We start from the raw sequence: 20,211 nt of genomic DNA on the forward strand, positions 1-20,211 counted from the left end.
TAACATAACTGTTTGGGGTAAACATTCTCTTCCTCCCAGACTGCTCTACATAACAATCTCCACAGTTTACCGCTGCCATCCCGAGGCCAGCAGCTTGCAACAAATTCTGTAGGTCTTGCTTTAAACTCTTGGCTTCTACACAGCAGAACTTTCCTGCCACCTTGCTGTGGGGACGCTGGCCCTGCCTGTCCTCACAGGGGGGTGGGGGCTCATGGTGTGCTCCGGGAGCCGCGGTGCTGGGGGCCATGCCTGGGGGGTGCTGAGGTTCAGGTCTTCACGGCACCCCGTGTCCTGTGCCCTGTGTGCTCTGTCCATGCCCAGGTGCCCGCAGGGTCCTGGAGGTCACAGACCAGCACCACCCTGGAAACCTGGGGCCCCGGAAGACTTGGGTGCGTGGTTGTGGCCAGTGAAGGGTGCCCCGTGCCCACCAGGAGGCCCTTCCTGCGGAATCGGCGCGGCTCACCCTGCAGGTGCACACAGACAGGCACGCCTCCTTCTGGGTGGTGATGGGATGGCCACACGTGGGTCAGATTTGGCACCATGTGGGCTGTCATTAACAGGTATGCAAAGTAAGCATGATGTGCCTGCTCTGCCTGAGAGGATGCAACGCCCCTGGACAGGTTGCCACATGGGCTCTAGGTGCCATCAGCTGCTGCACTCCTGTGGGTGTCCTTTATGCATTGAGTATTGGCAGCTGGCAGCTGGGGCACTCAGCTGGGCTTGGGTGACAGGGAGTGATGGTGCCGGTCTCGCCATCTCCCCCTGGCCCAGCCTCTGCACATCTGCTGCCTGGTCCTGCCTGACACTGCCTGTGATGGATGCAGTTTGGGGAGCTGGTGGCTGCCTTTTAAAACCTCTTGCCAGTTGCTGACGCGTGCATACTAAGTGCAGGACAGGCCTGTTGGGAGTCAAGCTCCATAAGTCAGGGCTGGATTCTAGGGAGAAGTGGGCAGCAGGGACAGGCAGGGTGGTGCCCTGGGGAATGGGTCAGCAGGGACAGGGGAGGGTGTCAGCAGGGACGGGGTAGTGGTGCCCCAGGGGAGGGGTCAGTAGGAGTAGGGGAGGGAGAGAGATGCCCTGGGGGAGAGTGATAACATGATTAGAAATCTGCCTGCTTGAGGGTGCGGGTGGTTGGGTTGTAGCAGGAGACAAAGCTGAAGACCGCGGCATGGCAGTCCTGGCAGGTCTTGGGCTCCGTGAGAGTTCTAGATGTTTCTCTCAGGGTAGCGGGGTGCTGCTGTATGTCCATTGGACTTCCCCTGTCATTTTGTGTAGACCGTTGGGTGTGATGTGAAAGGGGGTTAGTGAGGGACCAGTGGCTGAGGGTATGGAGAGAAATGGGAGAGGTCAGATGTGCTGGGTCATGGTTTCATTCAGTCCTCTCGTCATTGTTGACAAGTGCACGTAAGGTTCACTATTCTGATTAATCTGAAGCCCTCTTCTCTGAAAGGGCCCAAAGTGTGGGTATGTAATTTCCTAGAAATTAATCTTAGGCCAATCTCCTGCTGTTGTGTTTTATCTCCCATGAAAGTGTGATCCTCATTTAAACGAGGACATTTCACTTCTTTTTTAACAGAGCCTTCCTGGCTTGTTGGGGAAGGGCAGCCTAGCAAGGAGCCAGGGCTCGGGTCCCGGCCTCACACCTTCCTCTGCTGGTAGAGAGAGGACTGGGCAAACCTGGGCTCTGAAGAGAGCAGGAGAGCACTTGGATCAGTCCAGTAGAGAAGCAGCACCCCCCGATCCTGGCAGGGTCTCGGAATCACAAGGCCGGGGTTTGCAGGGTTCCCAGCAGCGCCTTGATAACTCTCTAGATAACTCTTAGGAGCCAGGAGGGAAACAAGTGTTTGGTGGAGCCTAGTGTGGTTCATGTGGACAAGGACTCCAGAGGATGCTAATTGGGATTCAGGGTGGGCCCTTTGTAGTGGAGGGGAGCCCCAAAATTGGGGGGGGGGTGGAAGCTGGCATGACGGAGAAGATAGAACTCTCCTGAGCACGGGGGCCTTGTGGGACACTGTGGAGAGTGGTGTGGAGAGTGCCGGGTGGGCCCCTTGAGGCTGGCTGAAACCCCTGCTTGAGGTGGGGTGGCATTGCCCTGCCAGTGGCATCAGGGCCGTGACTGTGTGGCCACCATGGCTGTGGTACTGCCCTGGACGAGGCATGGTGCTGGCTTGTTGATGCCTCATTTGATCCTGTGACTTCCTCCGTTTGGGCCAGAGTTGACCTCAGAGTAAAATATATCAACTCAAATAGAATTGGGATATCCCAGAGCAAAATATGGTGTTAAAATTGCAATCGAGTGCACACCTCTGGGTTTTACCCTTGGCTTTGTGTGTGTGTGTGTGTGTGTGTGTGCGCGCGCGCACACTATATGGCAGGCATCAAATTTCATTCTTTTTCCATGTGAGTATCCCCTTATTGAGGCACCATTTGTTGAATTCTTCTGTTTGTTTTACTGATTTTTTGTTTGTTTGGGAAGCGCATGGGCTGGGAATTGAACCTGGGTCTTTTCCCTGTAAGGCTGTCCTTTCAAATGCCCACACCCTCCAGTCTGGTCTCCACATTGGTTCTGATGTAGGTCACCCAGACCCTGGTGGTCAGGGAATGGCCTGGCTGGTTGGAGGGACAGCATGCCGGCTGGCCCTGCTAGCTCCTCTGCCCTCAGCCCGAGGCAGCTTCCTCCCTCAGTCCCTGCCCCTTGGAATTGTGGAATCAGAAAACAGGGGACGTGCCTTCAGTTTGGTTGGTGTTATTTAGGTTTTGCCTTTAATTCCCTGTGCTGTCTCTTGCCAGCATTTCAAATTTAGTCTTTTCCAGAATATTTCTTGAATGTTTCTATGAGGAATATATTTGAAGGAAGTTCTAATAAAAGATCTATTTCTATTGTCTTCCTATTCTTCTTATTTTTGAGTTAGAAATTGATCCTTTCTTGCCTATGGGGTTCTGGAGGAGCAGATGTGTAGTTTCTCGGCAGGGGTGCCCTTGGGTCCATGGGCCAGGGGGCAGGAGAGTCTCAGGGCTATGGGCAGAGGTGCTTGGTGGAGGAGGCACGGCCTGGGGGTGCTGGGAGCCACACCCTCAGCCCGGGGCTCTTGCTTTGTGGACTCCTCTCCTCAGCACCGTGTCCATGTGCGTCCTGGGCTTCGAGCGGCTACCTCTGTTCCCCCTTGGGAGTCCCAGATCCCAGGGCCTTGCCCTCCTGAGCTTTCCCCCCGAGACCCTCATGGCCACCCTTCGGGTGGCAAGGGGGAGAAGATGGGGCTGTCCTGGTGCCTGAGGTTGCTGGGGTCCACTCCCTGCCCCCAGTGCCAGGGCGGACAGAGGTTGATGCCCAGCTGCCCCAGCCATGCCCCCTTTTCTGCCCGGTGGGGTGGCAGTGCCAGAAGCGGTGCCCCAGCATAACTCACTGAGAATTTTTATACCCTGTTAGCTGAAAGTTTCCCAAGGCAGGTCACTATAAAGGATCATCTTCTCATGAGCCATTCTGAATTTCTCATCTGCAGTGATGAAGCCTCTTTGACATGAAATGTCTAATTCACATGTGATCGTCTGCCTTTGAGAAACATGCAGACACCAGAGATGGCTCTGCTTGCCCTCTCCACATGGCGTTGGCCTCCCTGAACTGCACCCCAAAGCGGACATTCATGGGAAACGGCTGCCTCTGTTTCCCCTTGCCTTGCTGTGAGGACATGGAGAAGGTTGGAGACCAGGCATATTTTCCTCCCAGCGCTCCTCTGGCGGCCTGGCCCATGGCTCCGGGCAGTGGGACATGGCCTGTAACGCTCCCGCCAGGTTCAGCATGGGGGTCTGCAGCAAATGTTTTCTTGTGAATTTCAGACATTCGTGTGACAGTAGAGAGGATGGTCGAGGAGCCCCCAGAGCTGTCCCGTCCCACCGTTCCCAGCTCCTAGCTGAGGTGTGATGATGTCCGGGAAATGTCCCCTATTGCAGCTGCCCAGGCTGCCGCCCATTCTCCCTGTGCTCACACACTGCGTGGAGGCCATGTGGGCACTTCCAGGTGCCATGTGCGCAGCGCTGTCCTTCCCTGGGTTTCTTCGTGCTGCATGGTGTGTGGCTCCCCATGGGCAGAGAACAGCAGCGTGTGGTTTTGATCCTTGGCTTGTCCTATGCCTGGCAAAAGAGCCTCTGCCTTCGGGGTCCTGTTTCCAGGCCAGTGGGCCGAGGTGCTGGCGGAGTGGGCCTGCATCCCGGCTCGGCCACTTTTGGTCAGATCTGTCAGTTGTTAAGAGGAGGGCTGTGGCACTGCCTGTTCCTCTCGTTCCATCGGTTTTGCCTCATGCGTTTTGAGGTTGTGCCAGCCATGCACAAATATCTGTTGCAGGTCTCTCTATGAGCCATGTCTCCATTGCTGTTTCCTCATCTCCTGTGGCTCCATCCCCCTGAGCCATGTCTCCATTGCTGCTCCCTTCGCTCCCGTGACTCCATCCCGTGAGCTGTGTCTCCATCCCATGAGCCTTGAAGTCTCCATTGCTGCTCCCTCCGCTCCCATGACTCCATCCCGTGAGCCGTGTCTCTGTCGCTGTGCTCTCCTTTCCCATGTCTCCATCCCGTGAGCCGTGTCTCCATTGCTGTGCTCTCCTCTCCCATGGCTCCATCCCGTGAGCCGTGTCTCCATCCCATGAGCCGTGTCTCCATTGCTTTGTTCTCCTTTCTCGTGGCTCCACTGCTCCGGTCTGCACAGGGTGCGGCTTGCATAGTGTAAGGGTCTCTTCATTTGCTTCCACGTGGAGTCTTTATTTGAAAGTGTGACTCTTGTAGGAGGCATACACTTGCTGTTTGACCTCTCCTGTCACCTTCTGCTTTTTAATTGGCAGTTCTTACCACACATTAGCTAGCAGGACTTTCTGCTCTGGTAGAAGTTTTCTGCTTCTGTGCCTGTCCATCTTTGTGGCTTAATGCCCCTTGAAATGTGACTGGTGTGACAAAGAAACTGAACTTGTTAAGTTTTCTTTTTAATCTTAATGACCTTAAATGGAAATGGCCACAAATGACTCAGGGCTGCCACTGTGGACAGCAGTGGACTAACCCGTTTGCATTTAGTGTAACTGTGGGTGTTCCTGAGCTTGGGGCTGTCCCTTTAGTGTTTGCTTTGTGTATGCGCCTTTACTAGTTTTGTCCCCTTGTTCCTCCATTCCCACTTTCCTTTGGATTATTTGAAGGTTTTTTTTTCCCATTCCATTTTATTTTATGTACTGATGTTTTGGCTTTCTTTCCCAGTGGCAACTCTAGGTTTATGATGTATAGGCCTACGTGTTTTATCATCTACCTAAGTTAATATTACCTCCCCTTGTATAAAGTGTAGACATCTTAGAATCCCCTGCAGGCTGCTGTCCATGGAAAGCCCAGCAGGTGGTGCTGGCCCTGCTTGCTGACCAGGAGCAGGCTGCCCGGCTGCCCTTGTGCCCCAGCCCAGGCCCCCAGGCCCTGCATGCTCCGGGCTCTGTCACCACAGTCTGTGCCCACCCTCGGAGCCTGAGCCGCTTATTATTTTCTGGCTCTTTCCTGAGAAGTTTGCCCAGCCCTGCTCTGGTAGATCCCTTAAAAAGGGCTGCTGCACGTAGGATTTCTAAAACGTTTGCGGGTTGAGCTGGTTTTCCATACCCTTGCTGCTCTCTGAATGGGTCATCCTTGGTTTATACTTCATTGTGTTGAGTTTTTAGAAAAGGCTGCTTCATCATTGGCCTTGCTTTGCATGCAGGGTTTGAAAAATCCAATACCAGTGTGATTGTTTCAATTTTTGTATTATTTTATGGTTTTATTTGGTGTCCTTGGGGAATTTACCTTTTTCTTTAAAATCTAATAGGTTTATTAGGATGTGTTTCAGAGTTGGTTGTTTTCAATTAATTTCTTCAGGCACTCAGTCAGTGTTCTAGTTTGCTAGCTGCTGGAATGCAATATACCAGAAATGGAATGGCGTTTAAAAGGGAGAATTTAATGAGTTGCTGGTTTACAGTTCTAAGGCCGAGAAAATGTCCCAATTAAAGCAAGTCTATAGAAATGTCCAATCTAGGGCATCCAGGGAAAGATACCTTGGTTCAAGAAGGCCGATGAAGTTCAGGGTCTCTCTCTCAAGTGAGAAGGCACATGGCAAACACGGTCAGGGTTCCTCTCTCATCTGGAAGGGCACATGGCGAACATGGTGTCATCTGCTAGCGTCTTCCCTCCTGGCTTCCTGTTTCGTGAAGCTCCCCGGGAGGCGTTTTCCTTCTTCATCTCCAAAGGTCGCTGGCTGGTGGACTCTGCTTCGTAGTGTTGCTCTCTCTGAATCTTTTTCTCCAAAATGTTTCCTCTTTTATAGGACTCCAGTAAACCAATCAAGACCTACCCAAATGGGTGGAGACATGTCATCACCTAATCCCATTTAACAACCACTCTTGACTAAATCACATCATACAGGGAGATGATCTGATTACAGTTTCAAATATACGGTATTGAGTAGTGATTATTCTACCTTTATGAAATGGGATTTATATTAAAACATGACTTTTCTTAGGGGGCATACTTCCTTTCAAACCAGCACAGTCAGTTCTTCCAGTAAGTAAGTTCTGTTCTGTTTTTGGAAGGTTTGTGCATCATAATTTTAAATATTAGTCCTGTTCCATTGTTTTCCTTTTCTTCTTCAGGGACTCTGGTAATATGAACGAACCTCTTTCTTTGCTGGCTTCCATTTTCATGTTTCCTCCCTTACTCTTTTTTTGTCATTTCATTTTCACTCTCGTGGTGGCTTTCCTGCCTTCAGTGTTCCTTATTGGGAATCATTTAAATCTGTTCTCCCTTGGGCACTTTGTAACTCATTTTTCCTTTCTGTAATGATTTTGCATTTTCTTCCATTCCTTGCATGAAGTCACTGAGCACTGTTTGCATTTCATTCTTCTTTGGTTCATCTCCACTTGGTTTTGCACTCTTGCTTCAGAGTGTTTTTGTTGTTGTTTTTCTTAAATGCTTGTTTGCTGTGCGGACTGATAGTTTAATTCTGCCTCCTGGTTGTTTTCCTGTAGTGGGGCATTTTCCTGTTCCTGGTATGAGAGCTTGCCTGCTTACGCTTTGGCAGTTGCATTGTGGGGTCCTTCCTTTAGGAGAGGGTAGTCGTCTGTGGGCTCCCCGGCTCCCTGCCACCCCCTCCTGGCAGCCATGTGAAGTCCAGGTGCTACCAGGGTGGTGGAGACCTGGAGTTGTGTGTTCTCTGATTTCAAAGTAGTCTTGTTTTGCAAGTTCCTTCCCCTCATTCTCTTGTTTTCCCTTTAATATCCCCCTTGCTCCTCCTGCCTTTTTCTTCTCCAGAAGACATGCCTTTTGCACGGTGCCATCTTTTTAAGCTCTGCTACCCCATCAGTTCAGTTGTGTCCCCCTCCTGGTTGGACTCTGAAGTGCCTGGAGCCCCTCAGGATGTACAGGCTTGCAGCTTTTGGGCTGCAGCTTTTGCAGCTCCTGGTCCTTCTCCGGGTTTTCCTGGCCCAACTTGGCTCACCCACTGGGGATGCGAGAGAATGTGAGAAGCCGCGCTTCAAGCTCTGGTGTGCTTTCCCCTCTTTGATCACAGTTGTCTTGTTGTTCCCACACTCTCTTCAGGTTGTGCTGTGGGTGTGTGGTATATGTCGAATGCACTTTTCCTTTTTTGTTGTTTCATATCCTTTGGGGGGGAAATTTGGGGTGGGCAGAAGGTCAGTACACAGCTGCCTGTGTCTTGTTGTGTTTGCATTTCCTACTGTTCCTTCTGCCAGGAGACGCATTTTGCACTGGTGCCTGATGCTTTCAGACTGCACAGATCTGTGAGCAGTGCTGGGATTGAGAGTGGGATGGGTGGAGAGTGGGATGGGTGGAGAGCAGGGTTGGGTGGAGAGTGGGGCTGGTTGGAGAGTGGGGTCCTGCATAGAATGTGGGGCTGGATGGAGAGTGGGGCCCTGGGTCCAGAGTGGGGTTTGGTGTAGAGAGGGGCCCTGGTTGGATAGCTGGGCCTTGGGCGGGGAGCATTTGTGCTGCTCAGAGGTGCCCTTCCCCTCCTTTTGTATGAGTGCTACTCTTCTGCCTTTTCTTCCTGAAGGATGGCTTCACTGGATATTGGATTCAGGGCTGGTCCTTTCTTCCATCTGCAGTTTAATATGTTGTCCTGCTGTCTTCTGGCCTCTGTTTTCTGCTAGCAGGTCGTGGTGATTTGAATTGTGCTCCTGTATGTATTGGGGTTATTTCTCTCTCACTGCTTCAAGACTTTTCCTCTTTTTGTTTTTTTCCTATTTGATTATGATTTGCATGGGTATGGTTTTCTTTGAATTTGTCTTGTTTAGCATGCCCTTTGGTTCTGGAATCTATAAATTTATGTCTATCACCAAATTTACAACTTTTTTTTTCCATTTGGGACATTTTTGCTTACTGTTTTTTCACAACCTTTTCCTTGTCTCCTCTGGTTCTCCAGTTTTGCCTGTGTCGGACCTTCCAGTGTTGTCCCACAGCTTCCTGTAGCTCTGTTCACATATTTTAGATATTATTCTTTTCTTCATGGTTTCACTGATTTCTGTTGATCCGGCCCCAATTCAAAGCCTCTTTTCTCTGTCGTCTCTGTTCTGCTGATGAGCCCTTCCAAGAGTTTATTTTCAGGTCTTGTATTTTCTTAACTTTAAAATTTCCTTTTGTTTTTCCGTTTTATAGTGCCAGTTTCTCTGTTGCGATTTCCCCTATTGTCCACGCAGGCTGGTGCACTTTCCCTGACAGGGCACAGTCACGGCAGGTCATCATATTGGCTGTCTGATGCTTTGGGGTGTGTCAACACTGGTGTGGGCACCGTTCTGCAGGCGTTACATCTTCCCTGCTTTTTAAAAGGGAGTGGCCAGCAGGGGTCTGGACTGCACACTCAGTCCTTCCTTCTGCCGGTCCCCATGTGCACGGTGAGCCCTGAGTGGGCTCAGGGTTCAGGCTCCCTTTCCCAGCTGTCTTTTCCTCCTTTCCTTCTTTGCATCTCCTGTGGCCAGAGGAGATGGTGGCGTTTCTCCTGCAGTTTCTGCACCGGCAGCTGTGGCCTCCCTGGGCGAAGCATTTGAGGAGGAGAGAGCACCCCTCCACCTGCTCCAGAGCCTACGGGCTGCTTTTGCTTCTCATTTCTGCTTCCAGGGCCATGCTTGCCATCACAGAGCTGGCATTCAGGCAGTGCCTTCAAGTCTCTTCGAGGTGGCGCTGCCCCTGTACGTCTTCCTCTCTCCCAACCTCTTTCAGCTTGTTATCTCTTTTCTTACAACGTGTCTGCTGAAGTAATCGAGGCCTTTTCCGGAGACTTACTGCTGGTCACGTCCCTGCGTTGATGTGTAAATTTGGGTTTGGCAGGTTATGATAGATAGCAATGTCTAATTGAAGCTTGTGTGAGAGCAACCTCCTGAGGAGCCTCTCAAGTCTGTTTGCACACTCTCTGCCACTGATACTTTATTAGTTACACGTTTTCCCCCTTTTGGTCAGGATGGAATTTTTGATCCCACAGTGCCAGGTCTGGATTCATCGCTGGGAGGGTCTCCTACATGGCCAGGGACACTTTCACCCCTGGATATCAAGTCTCACATAGGGGGAAGGCAATGATTTCACTTGCAGAGTTGGGCTTAGAGAGACTGAGGCCACATTTGAGGAACAGCAGAGGTCCACAAGAAGTAACTCTTAGGCATGCCTATAGGTAGTCTAAGCTTTCTCCCATCCTTCAGCGGACTTTGCTAATACTTTTTGATTATCTGCTTAATATACTCTAGGATGTGTCTGGGTATTACAGTAATCGATACATGATTAAAGGACCTCTTTCTTATTCTGGGGTCTCTGTGTTTCAGTTGTTCAAATGAGCTATACAGATAGGTTAAATTAGATTATGCACTACAGGAAATTTCAGTTCCAGACCAAATAAGCCTTTCTTTATTGATCTCAAAGAGTATGTGTGGTTCTAAAATATAGACACTGTTTTCCTTACCCCTACATTCTCAATTACTTTAACCCCAACCTGTTGGGCTTCGTTCTTATCTCTAAATATCAGGTTATACATATAAAACAGCGTCTCACAATCCAGAGATGATAATTACTACTCCTGACTTAATGTGTCTGTTCTAAAAGCTTGCAATCTAGGCCCTGTTTTCTTATGAGCATTTTCTAAAGATGACCATGCCTATTGTTTTTTTTTGTTTGTTTCTGGCTTAACTTTGTCTCACCAAATGTCCCACATGTTCATTGACATCGTTCCATGCCTCTTGCCTTTGTTCCTTTTTGTAGCAGCAACCCCCGTTCCTAAGTATGTACCCCATACTTCTCCATCAGTGCATCCTTCAGCTACCTGCATTGATCGGGCATCATGTATCGGGCCCCAAGTTCACAGTCCATCAACATTCTCAATTTTAGATAATTTCATCATTTCCAAGAGAAAGAAAACCAGTAAACACACCCTCATGAAATAGGAAATCTAGACTTCTCTTAACCCCTGTCCCTCACCCCATTATTTACCTGTGCTGGTGCTGTGGTAGTGCTGATGGTTTCCTTTTAAACATAGCTCATAACATGCCATCGCAGTTTTCCCTTGTACCATGTATTAAACACTCTTTGTACAAGAATCATATCTTTGAAGTAATTCTTGCGAAAACTAATTCATATTTCTAGTGTTAATCAGTGGGACACGTAGCCTATACAACCCCTTTCGATCTTGTTCATCTTTGATATGGTCACATTATATACAGACCCACTAGGAACCACCTTCACTCCTATCTGTTCCCTTACATTGGAGTTCAACCTCATTAGCTAATGGTTCACCTATCTCTAGCTTCTATGTATCTCTAAGTCCCCTATATTCTGTATTATAAGCCTCTGATGATACCTTTATGCTGGTCATAAAAGTAGAATAATACGGTACCTGTCTTTTTATGTCTGGCTAATTTCGCTCACCATTATGTCCTCAAGACTCATCCATCTTGTCATGTACTTCAGGACGTCATTTTGTCTTAACGCTGCATGATAGTCCATCGTATGTATATACCACATTTTGTTGATCCACTCATCTGTTGATGGGCATTTGGTTTGTTTCCATCTTTTTGTGATTGTGAACAATGCTGCTATGGACTTTGGTGTGCAAATGTCTGTTGTGTCATTACTTTCAGCTCTTTTGGGTATGTACCAAATAGTGCTATTCTGGGTCATGGGGCAAGTTGATATTTAGTTTCCTAAGCAACCACCAAACAGCCTTCCATATTGGCTGCACCATTGTACATTCCCACCAGCAATGCCTAAGTGTCCCATTTTCTCCACATCCTCTCCAACATTTATAGTTTCCTGTGTGTTAATAGGTGTAAGCTGGTATCTCATTGTAGTCTTGATCTGCATTTCCATTATAGCCAATGAAAATGAGCATCTCTTCCAGTGCTTTTATTTATTTATTTATTTATTTATTTTCTGGGCAGACACTGGTCATTGAACCTGGGTCTCAGGCATGGCAGGTGAGAACTGTGCCTGCTGAGGTGCCGTGACCAGCCCTCTTCATAGCTTTTGACCCATCTGTATTTTTATTTTTTTTTTGGCGTGGGCAGGCACCAGGAATCAAACCCGGGTCTCCAGCATGGCAGGCAAGAACTCTGCCACTGCGCCACCATTTACCCGTCCTTAGCCATCTGTATTTGCTTTTCAGAAAAATGTCTGTTCACATCTTTAGGCCATTTTATAATTGGGTTGTTTGTTCTTTTGTTGTTGAGTTGTATGATTTCTTTGTATATACAGGAAACCAAACCTTTGTCTGATATGTGATTTCCCAAATATTTTCTCCCATTGATTTGGCTGCCTCTTCACCTTTTTGACAAAGTCTTTTGAAGTGCAGAAGCATTTGAATTTGAGGAGTTCCCATTTACCTATTTTTTCTTTTGTTGCTTGTGCTTTGGGTGTCAAGTTTAGGAAGCTATCTCCTAATGCTAGGTCTTGAAGATGTTTCCTTCCATGTTCGCTTTATGGTGCTAGTTCTTGTATTTAGGTGTTTAATCTACTTTGAGTTAATTTTTGTAGAGAGTGTAAGATAGGGTTCCTCTTTCTTTCTCTTGGCTATAGACATCCAGTTCTTCCATGCTCAGTTATTGAAAAGACTATTTTGTCCCAGTTCAGACGATTTGGGGGCCTTGTCAGACTTCAGTTGACCAATACAGTTGGTGGTGTATTTCTGCATTCGCAATTTGATTCTGTTGGTCAATGCTTCTGTCTTTGGGCCAGCCAGTACCATGCTGTTTTGAACACTGTGGCTTTATAATAGGTTTTAAAGTCAGGAAGTGTTAATCCTCCCACTCCGTTCTTCTTTTTTAGGATGCTTTTAGCTCTTTGTGGTCTTCCATATGAATTTAATAGTTAGCTTTTCCAATCCTCAAAGTATGGTGTTGGAATTTTTTTTTTGTGTGTTATAATATTTGTCCCCCCTATTAATTATTTATTTTTAATCCATACATTTTACTCATGTGTTGATAAGGTAGATGAGAGAAGCGTCAGACCCAAGGTTTTCACAATCACATAGTCACATTGTGAAAGCTATGTCATTATACAATCATCTTCGAGAAGCATGGCTACTGGAACACAGCTCTACATTTTCAGGCAGTTCCCTTCATCCTCTCCATTGCACCTTAACTAAAGAGGTGACATCTGTATGATGTGTAAGAATAACCACCAGGATACCCTCTTAACTCTGTTTCGAATCTCTCAGCCATTGACACTTTATTTTGTCTCGTTTTGTTGTTCCCCCTGGGAGGAAAGTCGCTGGGGGAAAAGTCACATGATGGAAACCAGCAGCTCACACGCTGGGGACCCTCTGGTCTGCGGGGCATTGGCAGCCCGGCCCTGAGCAGGATCTCAGGTCCATGCAGTCCAGGGTGGCCGGAGCGGCTGACACATTGCTCCTGCTGTCCCTAGCCTTCTGGACTGTCCTCAAGATTGCCCTGCGCTACCTGCCACTGACTCAGGAATGGCATCCCCTTACCGAGAGGCGCAGCACCCCCAGTGTCTGCAGGAAGCCTCCTCATTGCCCCTCAGGACACGGCTGCCCTTTACGCCAAGGGCCTCTCCTGGGTTCACCCACCCCTGCCCCCCACCACAGCCCCCACCCTCCCTGAGCTCCTTTCCGGACCCCTGTTCCCTGCCCGCCAGCACCTAGGCTTCCCCCCCGCCTCTGTCTGCCCTGCCGGCTCTCTTTCTGCAGCCTCACCCCTCCCCTGCAGGTGGGACCCTCCAAACCAACTCGATTCTCAGAAGGTGGCCTCAGTACTGCCCGGGGTCGGGGGGGGATTCAGGAGACAATTTTCACACACAGTGGGAAGCGGAGGGGCAGGTGGTCCAGGGTGGGGGCGCATGGAGCTGTGGTGGAGGTCCTTCCAAGGGGCCCGCGAGGAATGCGAAAGAGCAAGGGGACAGACAGATGCGGGGTGTTGAGGTCGGTGGCTCGGCTTCCACAGCTTTAGTTAGCTTCCCCAGGACACTGACTTGTAGGCTCTCCAGTAGGCCGTGGTGGGTTTCCCCAGTTGATGCCGGGTATTGAAAAGGAAACTGAAGGTCCTGACCCTTCATGAGCAGCGGCCCGCGTGTCCACCTGCCATGCCAGGGGCGCCTGTGTTGGTTCCACGATATGGAGCGGTGTGTGTGTGTTTGGGGGGGGCTGTAGGGCCTCGAGTCCTCGCCCCTCGCCTCGTGGAGACCTCTTGGAGGCGCCCCATGTGATTTAGGAGCGGGGATCGTCCCGGGAGTGCCCCTCACTGACCCAGTGCATCTCCTTGCCTGGCTGCAACGGCCGCCCCTCTCCTGGGACTTCCAGCTCCAAGGACGTGACAGGGGTCTCCTGCAGGCCCCTCGGCTGGGCTGCCAGCTCGTGCTCTGGGCACAGTCACCACAGGAGACCCTGACTGCAGCCACAGCCCCCAACAACCCGCACAACCCCCACAGCCCCGGACAGCCCCTTACAGCCTCCGACAGCCCCCAACACCCTCCACCATCCTCCACAAACCCTGACAGCCCCTTACAGCCCCCAACAACTCCCACAGCCCCCTGGCAGCCTCATGAGCAAGCCACACCCTCCGGCATCCTGGAGGCACTATGAGGTGAGGTGCCTGGGGAGGTTTGGGACCAGTTCTAGACACAATAGAAGATGGGTGGTTCTGTGACCTGAGCCTGGGAAGGACATGAGACAGGTGAAAACCAGGCCCAGTGGCCAGGCGCTGGTGGAGTGGGGAGCCCTGGGTCCTTGAAAAGAGCCCCTGATTCCCCCAGTGACTCCATGGGGGCGTACTGCAGCCAAGCACCCACCCCACGCAGTGCATCCATCCTTCTAGGGCACCAAGCCACCTCCAGGATGGGATAGCCACGTGGCCCCTACTGCCCACACCCCTCCCAGCAGAGTGCAGTGGGGCCTCCACTGCGGGGCAGGTGGGGGGCAACGGCTTCATGCCCTGGACTGGGGAGGATACAGCCTGTCCCTGCTTAGCCCAGCTCAGCTTCTGTCTGCAGAGATGCAAAATGGGGTGGGAGCTTCCTGGTCCAGAGTCAGGGACAGAGGCCGGGTTGGGTCCCCAGAGTGCTCTGGTATGTTGCTGAAGCCCCTCCTCTAAGGCAGCCTTAGGCCACCAGGCCCTTCTCTCTGCAGCCCCAGAATTCCAGTCCATCCCTGGCCATGCTGGGGAGGGGCCTCACTGTAGAGCATCCCGGCTCCTCCCCGTAACTGGTATGTCCAGTCCCCACCAGCAGGAGCCCTCAGTCCTGCTTCCCCCACGGAGAACAGCATTGATGCTACCAATGGTCTTCGCAAGACAGGGACCAAGCAGGGGGATGCTGGGGATGGGGGCCATGCTGTGAGGGCCAGCCGCCATGTGAGCATGACCCCCCCCCCCCGAGGTTGGTGCCGCCGTGGGTGCTGCCCAGGGGGGTGGAGCCCTCACCTGCTTCCTACTGACATGAGTGTCCCCATCTCCCTCCCACCTGTCGCTCTGCCTGCTCAGAGCCAGCAGGCTGGGTCCCCCAGGGTTGACCGAGGGCCTGGGCAGCGTCCAACCCCCGCATCTCCTCCAGCTGCCCCTGTGCAGGGCCCCCTGGGCTACTTTTGCTACCCACACCTCAGGCCCTGATAGTGGCCCCAGCCCGCCTGCCCCAGTAACATGCAGGGACAGACAGAATCCCAGGAAAGGGCCCAGGGAGCACTGCAGGTGGCGGGCAGGGAGCAAGGGCAGGTCATTGAGCATGTCCTCAGCAGGCTCGGGATGGACACCAGAGACTCTGCTATAGGCTGGAAGGGTCTTTCCTAAATTAATTTATGGCATTTTAACAAAATCCTGCTATGGTCCCAGAACAGTATCCAGAAGCTCTGGGCATGTCAGGAAATAGTTGCATTTGAAAGAGCGCCCTGAGGGGGTGGCTGGCAGGAGGCCCTGGTGTTCTGGGCGGGAATGGGGAGACACCTGGTGGAAACTGGCCCCCACCTTAACATCTTGTAAGGAAGGCGCCAACACCAAGGTGGAGGTTTATTTAGTCAGTAATGAGATCACAAGAAATGATACAGAGAACACTGGTTTGTTATTTGGGACAAAACTTGAAATTAGATTTTTCACCTCACAGGGTTCAGACATACACATGGAACCACTGTCGGGGCAATACAAGGCCTCATCCCCTTCCTTATCCTGACATCTAATCCAGGATCTGCAGGGGACTGGAGGAGGGAAGGCGGGAGGGAGGGGTGGGGTTAGGAAGGCGAGGAGGGAAGGGGAGAGAGGGTAGGAGGGATTGGGGAGGGAGGAAGGGAGGAGAAAGGAAGGGAGGGGAGGAGGAAAGGAGGGGAAAGGGAGGGGAGGAGGGAGGGAAGGACAGAGGGAGGAGGGAAGGAGGGAGAGGAGGGAGGGTGGGAAGTAAGGAGGGAGAGTCTCAGTGTTTCAGTGCTGCTCTAATGGATACCATACACTGGCTGGCTGAAACATCAGAATTTATTGTCCCTCAGCTTTGAGGCCGGAAGTCCGAGACCGCGGCCTGGGCAGGGCTGCTTGTGCTCCTCCCACGGGATAGGTGCCAGGTCTAAGAAGAGTCCTCGGCAGACCTGCAGCTGGGAAATTGGGGACAGGCAGCTTGGGTGACCCAGGGACTGCTCTGAAGGCCACCCTGAGTTCTCAGGACCCACCAAGATCTCAGGGCCCCCCAGAATCTTAGGGCCTCCCGGGACTGCAGGGCCCCCTGTGTCCTCATTGCCCTCCTCCCCCCACAGGTCCTTTGAGACCCCACCCTCAGACAGGCTAGACTTGTCTCCCCGTGACACCTCGTGGCTTGTGGGGAACCGCCCACAGCCCTGACCCCCAGCAGCTGCCTCCCCAGACCCAGCTGTGGCCATCACCCCCTGACCTGGGCCTGGGTACTGGGTGAGGGACCATGTGACTTGGGGTCCCGGGGTCTTGCCATGCTTACTCCACGTCCTGCCTCCTTGCGGCTGCCCCTCCCACATCTGCTGCTGACTCGCCCATGTGCCCCAGCCAGGGTTGAGGGGCTGGGGGTGTGGGGGGCCCCACAGCATAGGGCTGTAGCCCATGCTCACTCATCTGGCCACATCCTAACACCACCTGCCAAGTCCTGTCTCCTGGGGGTGCGCGGGCCGCATGCTGAGCCCCCAATTCCACCCACAATGGAGGAGGCAGGAGGTGCACAAGGACCAGTTGCAGCTCCTCCAAGGAGGGTGAAACCAACCCACCTAAAGGCAGAGCACCCTCACAGCTGGGCCCCATGGAGACGTGCGGTGCTACCTACAGAGAATATGACATTGAAGTGATGGCATTCTTTGACACACCAAGTGCTCAAATAAATGCAGGTGAAAAAGCATTTGGAAAAAGCTGCATGCTGAGTATATTTATATTTTCCATGTCAAGCAAGTGTCCTGTAAGTCTTCCGTGAGGACTCGTTCTTGCTTCATTGAGGACCATCCCTCACCAGCCTCTCTACTGAATCCTGCTGCTGGTATTTAACCTCCAGTGGCAGTTCCTACGTGAAGGCATTTCTGTTGCAAACCCCCAGGGCGCCAAATTATTGGGTCCTGAGCAGACACACGTTCCTCTCGTGGACACTGCTTGCGTCTTTCAAGTCGACCTTCCCAACAGGCCACCTGCCACCCCATGGCCCTGCTGCTCCACTGCCTTTGGACTGTCGCTCTGTTGCACGTTTGCCTTTGAGGTGGGTGGGCTGTGGCAGCTGTTGCATTTCCTCATTTCCCTCTGAATCCTGCGGGGTTGAGCACCTATCCCCCTGTTTTAGTCATCCATTTGGTTCCCTAGTATTTAATTAGACTCTCCTCATACATTCAGGCATGACATCTGCGTTAGCTTTCCTTTAACATGTGTTCCCTTACTGATTTTCACCCTAGCATGAGTTCGGCTGCCCTCCTCATTGTGTGTATCCTGGAAATACCCGGAAAGAAGAGCTGGAATTTTGCTTCTCTGCACATCTGGTGTGGAGTTGTACTGCATGGGATGGAGACACATGACGCTACCTGCTGGTTGTCGAGGTTCTAGGTCAGGGACAGTCTCTCCAGTTGCCACATGAACTCTGACAGTCTGAAAATCGCTGAGGAAACCTCCAAGTGGTGGCCAGTCTCCGCCCTGTGCTGTTCTCAGCACAGAGTTTGCATTTCTTGCTGAGTCACCCTTGGCAAGGTGTATTGTCCACTTGATCTGCCAATTCACAACCCTCTTCCAATGCATTGGGTACAAGCACTGCGTCTCACCTGCCTCTGCATCGGCACAAACAGCCTTCCACCCACATATCCACTTGCACAGTGGCTGCTGTGGTCTGGAGCTAGGACCCCTGCCCCTGGGCTCTGGTTGGGGGAGGCTTTATGGGGTCGGGGGTGTCCCCCGGTGTCCTTTCAAATTTTAAAAGAACTTTGAGAAGAAAATGTAGGGAAATAGCATATAAAACTTGTAATAAGACCGGATTCCTACATCTTATACCAAAAGCATGAGCATTGAAGAAAGAAATAGATAAATGGGAACTCCTCAAAATTAAACACTCTGTGCATCCAAGAACTTTGTCAAGAAAGCAAAAAGGCAGCCTCCACAATGGGAGATGATATTTGGACAGGACATATCAGATAAGAGTCTAGTATCCAAAGTATATTATGTAAAGAGATTGTCAACTCAACAACAAAAAGACAACCCGATTCCAAAATGGGCATAAGACACGAAGAGACATTTCTCAGTAGAGAAGATGCAAATGACTAAAAGGCACCTGAAAAGATGCTGAACTTCCCTGACTATTAGGGAAATGCAAATCAAAACCACAATGAGATATCATCTCACACCCACCAGAATGGATATTATCAAAAAAAAAAAAAAAAAAGAAAAAAGAAAAACAGTAAATAACAAATAGTGGAGAGGATGTGGAGAAAGAGGCACACTTATCCACTGTTGGTGGAATGTAGAGTGGTTCAACTGCTGTGGAAGGAAGTTTGGCGGTTCCTTAAGAAGCTAAGTGTAGGATTGCCATATGATCCAGCAGTCCCATTGCTAGGTAACTGCTCAGAGGACTTGAGGGCAAGGACACAAACGGACATTTGTGCACTAAAACTTATAGCCCCATTATTTAGGATTGTGCAGATATGGAAAGAGCCCAAATGTCCATCAGCAGGTGAGTGGTGAAACAAGCTGTGGTGTACCCATAGGATGGAATTATATGCCGCGGTAAGACAGAATGAAGACATGAAGCATGGAACAGCGTGGATGGACCTTGAGGATGTTGCGCTGAGTGAGATGAGCCAGGAACAAAAGGACAAATAGTGGATGGTCTCACTGATAGGAATCGTGACGTTAATGAGTGAACTTGGAGAATTTCAGTTAAGAACAGAGATTATCAGGAGATAGAAATAGGGTAGAGATTGGGTAATTGGAGCTGAAGTGATGCAGATTGTGCAACGGGACCGATTGTAATAATTCAGAAATGGATAGCACAGTACTACGTGATTGTGGCACAATAATGTAAGTATGCTGAATGAAGCTGAATGTGAGAACGATAGAGGGAGGAGGGCTGGGGGCACATATGAAACCAGAAGGAAGGATAGACGATAAAGACTGAGACGGTATAATGTAGGAATGCCCAGAGTGGACAATGTTAGTGACTAAACGCATGAATTAAAAACTGTTTTTGCATGAGGGGAAAAAGAGGGATTCTTTCTACTGTCCCGGTGATTAGAAATGGTAGGCACGGAGGAAATGCTATGGAGTAGGCCATGTTTGTTCTGAGAGAATTCCCCAATTGTAATATTTGTTTTCCAGTAATGCTTTTTCAGTGGTAACCGTGGTGCAAAGAAAGAAAGAAAGAAAGAAAGGGAAGGAAGGAAGGAAGGAAGGAAAAAGAAAAGAGGGGATCATTATTAAAATACGAAGAGTCTTGAGTTTGGGGGAATTAAATAAGATCTAATTGTCAAATTTCCATTCAGTAAGAGAAAATTGTCCTTGAGAGACTTATGGAAATGTTCCCTGGGTGTATTCTTGGTGCAAATAAAACAATTGTATATTTTCCAGACTTTGATGCTTCTGAAGTTGTTCAAAATTTTAAGATATTGTGCAGAAAGAGATTGTTTTTTTAACTTCCAGTATAAAAAGAACATTACATCTATTAGTTGTTGAAGATGGAGATATAATGTAATTTTCTGTATAATGAAAGTATTTTGATAAAGTATTTTTAAAAATAATTGCATTTTGTAGGATGTCTTAGACAGTATTGAAGATCTTCTTGGTAACCGAAGGCACGTTATATGTGTTTGTAAAGTATTCAGGATGTGCTCTGTTAAAGAAAGGAGTGTAGCTTTGTACTTGAGAACGTGGAGGGCAATCCCTGGGTGAACGTGGAAAGTTGTGGAAGTTTGTCGAAATGAATTTTGTTTGTGGTGGTCAGTGCTGACGAGGAGTTGATAAGCCTGTCTAAGGGAGTGTGGTTTCGTAAATGCTTGGTTTCAATCTGTTAGACAAGGGTTGAATCGATATGGAAAGTTGTAGAAGGTTGTGAAAGGGAATTCTGTTTGTTGAGGTCGATGCTAACCAACAAACTGATAGCGTTGCTTACCATATTTTTTTGTAACTTTTTTTTTGCGTCAAACTGCATATTCATAAAAACTGGACTTTAGTTTTCCCTGTTAAAATAATGCAGATTATTGGGCTGATCTTAATGAAAGATTATAAAAAGCTTTACTTACCCTCTGAGTATTCTTGA

General features: G+C 50.0%; 1 protein-coding gene across 4 annotated transcripts in view; it reads left to right on the forward strand.

Moving 5' to 3' along the window:
• Positions 1 to 20,211, forward strand: part of ASB1 (ankyrin repeat and SOCS box containing 1) — a 105,893-nt gene that overhangs the window by 29,624 nt on the left and 56,058 nt on the right. The gene's annotated exons all lie outside the window — the stretch shown is intronic.

Source organism: Tamandua tetradactyla, chromosome 3 (assembly GCF_023851605.1).
Source record: "Tamandua tetradactyla isolate mTamTet1 chromosome 3, mTamTet1.pri, whole genome shotgun sequence".
In the NCBI taxonomy this organism is placed as follows: Eukaryota; Metazoa; Chordata; class Mammalia; order Pilosa; family Myrmecophagidae; genus Tamandua; species Tamandua tetradactyla.